Raw genomic sequence first — 5266 nt, forward strand, 5'->3', positions numbered from 1 at the left:
AAACCCTGTTCTTAAATTCTCCAGGCTGGGGGCCCCAAGTTGTGAGCCCGAGGCCTCCTCTCTCTGGAAAAGGAAAATGTGCACATGTGTGGAGGTGTGAAAGCACTCTTGGTGGACTTTCTGCAATAACAGAAGTGGGGTCTCTCTGCTCTGTCTGCTCTGGAAGCCATCCGGCTTCAGAGCCACTAACGTGGGTCTTGTGCACCCATGAACTGCATTTCAAATTTATTTCATTTTTAAATTAATTTTTAAAATTGTGATAAAGCACACAAAAAATTCACCATTTTAACCGTATCTAAGTGCCCAGCTCAGAAACATGAAACACTCTCTCACTGTCATTCAGCCTCCCCACCCTCCGTCTCCAGAACTTTCCATCTCTCCACACAGAGACCCTGTCCCCATGAAGCACGGACTCCCCACTCCCTGCCCCAGCCCCGGCTCCCACCCTCTCCTCTCTGTCTCTGTGGACAGGACTCCTCTGGGGACCTCCTGGGAGTGGGGTCCTGTGGGATGTGTCTTTCTGGGTCTGACTCCTCTCGCTGAGCCCAGTGTCCCTGGGCTCCCTCCATGTTGTGACAGGTGTCAGGGTCCCTTCCTAAGGCTGGATCATACTCCCATGTTGGATGGACCACATCACATTTAACCATTCACCTATTGATGGACACCTGGGCAATGTCCACTATTTGGCTGTTGGGAACAATGCTGCGATTGACACATGTGTACAAACATCTGTCTGAGTCCCTGCTTTCATTCAAATTTTATTTAATTTTAATCAATTTCAATTGAAATAGCCTCATGCAGCTACTGGCTACCGTATTGGACAGTGTGTCTCTAGAAGGATTGAAAGAGAATTGAGAAAATAAATGTTTTCTTTCTTCTGTGTAATGTGATACCCCATCTGGGCCAACAAATGACATCTTATAAGCATCTCACATTTACTAGCATCCCACTTGATAATCTATCACCCAGAGTGGACACAGCCCAATGGCTCTCGGGACAGTGGAGGAGCCCATGTCCAGATGAGACCCCCTCAGCCCATGGCTTTGATGATGATGACTCTCGTGTCCTTGGACACTTCTCTCCCTAGGCCCAGCACAGCCACACCCTACCCCATGCCCATGGGCCTCATTAGGGGGCCCAGGGGGGTTGAGTGGGGGAATCTGGCACTCCTTGTATGTCACCTGAACTGTAGAAGAGCCCTGAAGGAAGTGGTTAGGGGGAGATGTATCTGTTAGCTATTGCTGCGTAACAAACTACCTGAAACATGGCAACTTCAAATGACACATTTATCATCTCAGCTTCTGTGGGTGGTGAATCCAGGCATGACTTAGCTGGCTCCCGTGCTGCAGGGTCTCTCACTAGGATGCAATTCTGGTTGCAAGACAACTGACTCCACTAGGAAGGGTTCCGCTTCAAAGCTCCCTCAGGCTGTTGGGAGGATCCGTCTCCTTATGGCTAAAAGCTGAAGCCCCTGGATTCCTACAGACTGTCAGCTGGATGTGGTTCTTGGCTTCTGGAAGCCACCCAGTTCCTTGCCACATGTCCTCTTTATGGACTGTTACCAACATGATCACTTGCCAGTGGCAGGTCTTCTAGCAAGATAAGAGTCCTTTTTTTTTTTTTTTAAGATTTTATTTATTTATTTATTTGACAGACAGAGATCACAAGTAGGCAAAGAGGCAGGCGGGTAGGGCGGAGGGAGCAGGCTCCCCGCCAAGCAGAGAGCCCGATGCGGGGCCCGATCCCAGGACCCTGGGATCATGACCTGAGCCGAAGGCAGAGGCTTTAACCCACTGAGCCACCCAGGTGCCCCAAGATAAGAGTCTTATATGTGACATCCTCTCACCCTTGCTGTAGTCTACTGGTTAGAAGGAGGTCACACATCCGAGCCACATACAAGGGAAAAAGGACACACAAAGGTGTGGACACCAGGAGGCAGGAATCATAAGAGCCATCTTAGGGTCTGTCTGCCACAGGAAGCAAAGGGACAGAATGTCTGCAAAGGCTCTGGGCCCTGAGGGGTTTCAGGGATGGAAGGAAGGAAGAAAAAGAGAAGGCGGGAGGAGCTGAAGGTAAGAGTGATTGGGCACTGGGAGAAAGACATTAAATCCCAACACATATTTGTTATTCCCTATTTTCCCAGCCTTCTCTGGCCAGAGAAGACACAGACCTGGTGTGACACCTGCTGTGACACCTACTGTGATGGGTGCACAGAATCTCCTGGGGAGAAGGTGTGATTCACCCCGGGGAGGGTCAGGAAGGGTTCCCTAAAGGAGGAAGCCCCTCCACTGACCCCTAAGGGTGGGATGGAGGCAACAGTGAGATGGGGTAGCGGGGTCTGGGTGGAGAAACCAGCAGGGACTGAAGTCCCGGAAACATTAAGGAGAGAGATGTACATGCCTGGCAGAGTTGTGTCGTCGTGCAAAGGGGCAAAGGCCTGAGTCATCACTTTGCCTCTGAGGGAGGTAACGCCATACCCATTATACAGATGGGGAGACTGAGGCTCAGGGAAGTGGAGTCACTTTCTCTGGGTCACATGGCTGAGAAGAGGAGCAGCCTGGCTTGTGAAATGGATCCCTGAGGTTCTTCTCTGCTCTCACACCCTGACTCTGACACCGCCTCCATGATCTCAGGATTAACCACAGCAGCAACAATAATACCGGTAGTGATACCTGTTGAGCACTTTCTGTGTGCTAAGCATGACTGTCAATGCTATATCTACACCAGGGTCGGCCCAAGGTCAAATACAGCCCTGCACCTGTATTTTACATTTTTAAATGGCTGGAGGGGGAAAAAAAATCAAAGAATAATATTTTGGGATGCACAAAAATGATATGAAATTCACATTTCTGGGCCCATGAATCAAGTTTCATTGGTACACAGCCATGCCCATTTGTTTACCATATCATTTATGACTGCTTTTGCACAAGAGCAGAGTGGACTCAGGCCTGCAAAGCCTAAAATTTTGACTTCCTGGTCCTTTACAGAAGTTTGATGGGCCCTGCTGTTCATGAATTAACTCTTCGAAACAGCTCTATAAGTTAGACGCTATTGCTTTCTTTGGTTTATACAGACAGGGAAACCGAGGCGTGCAGGGTTGGGTGGTTCGGCTGAGGTCTCAGTGGATAAGTGGCGAAGCATGGATTTGAACCCGAGTCTCCCCACCACACCTGGTCACCCTCCCTGGCCCTGCCCTCGGCACTTAGGGAGTGTCTGGTTCCAGCTCTTAGTCCCCGCAACCTGGGGAGGAAGCGGGTGGTCAGTGAGTGCCCAAGATAAGCTTCCTCTGGGCCATCTGAGAAGACAGCCAATTAAGAGCAAATCAATTAAGCAAACTCCTTGCTGCTTGCTGCCCTGTTTTTCTGACCTCAGTAAAGGGGCTCACATGCTGGGCCTGGCTGACTTGGGTTCAAGCAAATGTATTTGTGGGCAGATCCGAAAAGGGGCTGTGGGGTCAGGAATCCATCCAAAAAACTCAGACACGGGCCCGTGGGAGCCTTGATGTTGGATTGTATAATCTGACCCCCCCATAGGGAAGGGGGTGCTGAATGAATAAACACTGGGAGAGGGGAACCCGTTCATCTGCACAAGACGAACTGCTTGCTAGGACTGGCAGTGCAAGGGGAGCGGTGGGAAAAGAAGGCTATAATTTGCTCATTTTACCTGTCAGTCAAGTAATGAAGTTTGCTGTTTCTTTGTCGCATGCCATTCGAGAGATCTGACACCTGAAAAGGGAATGTTGCAAAGCAGGCTGTTCTTGCTCTGCACAAACTGGGGCTACAGTGAAGGTAGCTCTCCTGCAGACATCTCATGAGGCATCTACATGGAGCCTGAGAACAGAACAATGCAGAGAAAGCAGAGCAGGGGGACAGAGAGAAACAAGCTCCTGGATCCAGCCATACCTGAAGCACATACTCCGGGAATTTTCACTTACAACCTGGGTTTTTATTGCTGTGATTTCTGCGTGGTAACCAATAATGCTCTCACCAAATAGTTTTTGCTCGTCACCTTCTGGGGTGTGGAAGATTACCTTATTATCCAACGAATTTCATTCAACCTCTTTCCAAGCTCCACAGGGAAGAATATACTTCCCTGCCCTACAGAGGTCAGGCCCAACCATGTGACATGATTTGGCCAAGGCAAGAGGAGCCAAAGTGACAGTGTGACAGTTCAGAACCTGAGCTCTAAGAAGGACTGCTTGTTTCTGCAGACCCTCTTGTGTTCCTTTAGCCATGAGACAAATATGTCTTGAGGAGTCACCAATCCAAGGAAGATCAGAAACACATGGACCAGATCTGGACACAGTCCACGGATTAGACCTGAGGCCAGCTGCCCTGAGGATGTGAGATTCCACAACAAAACTGATGTTTGTTGTGGAATGCCAAAGAGACTTGGTGGGTCTTTGTCACGCAGCGCTAGCTGGCTGTTGCATGATTGGTGGGTCTTTGTCACACAGCGCTAGGTGGCTGTTGCATGAGCCCCGGATGGGATTGCACTCCTGGCTTCTGTGACCCGGTGAACTGGGCAGGGCGGTATGCCTCGTTCTGGCATCCAGGATGGAAGGTGACCTGTGTCACTTCAGAACCTTTTTTACTAGTGGGACACCCTCCAGAGCTCTCTTCCACAAAGACTAACACAGAGCCTAACAATTTTCCAGTGGCTGCTCTGTCAGTCAGGGTCCTGGAGTCAGATGACGTGGAACAGGTCCCCAGCCTGATAAAAAAAAAAAAAAAAAAAAACCACAGGAACTCTACGACGTGAGTGAGAAATAAGCCTTGGATGTTACAAGGCTCCGAGATGCGGGGACTGGCCGTTACTGCAGCGAAACCAAGACTTTCCGTATATAGTGAGGATAGACATTTGTGATAGCTCAGGCACAAAGAGGTGGTACAGATTTCCTGTCAAAAAGCAGACTTCCCACCCCAAGAGGTGACATTTTTCAAGCCTTTCCTATGGCTTAACATGTTCCTTTTTTTTCTCCCCCAAGTTTATTTACTGATTTAAGAAATCTCCATATGGGGGGGAGCCTGGGTGGCTCAGTGCGTTAAAGCCTCTGCCTTCGGCTCAGGTCATGATCGCAGGGTCCTGGGATCAAGCCCCACATCGGACTCCCTGGTCCATGGGAAGCCTGCTTCTCCTTCTCCCACTCCCCCACTTCTGTTTCCTCTCTAGTTGTGTCTATCTCTCTGTCAAATAAATACAATCTTAAAAAATAAAGAAAAAGAAGTCTCTGCATGGAATGTGGACTTGAACTCACGACCCCGAG

Source organism: Mustela erminea, chromosome 1 (assembly GCF_009829155.1).
Source record: "Mustela erminea isolate mMusErm1 chromosome 1, mMusErm1.Pri, whole genome shotgun sequence".
Lineage (NCBI taxonomy): Eukaryota > Metazoa > Chordata > Mammalia > Carnivora > Mustelidae > Mustela > Mustela erminea.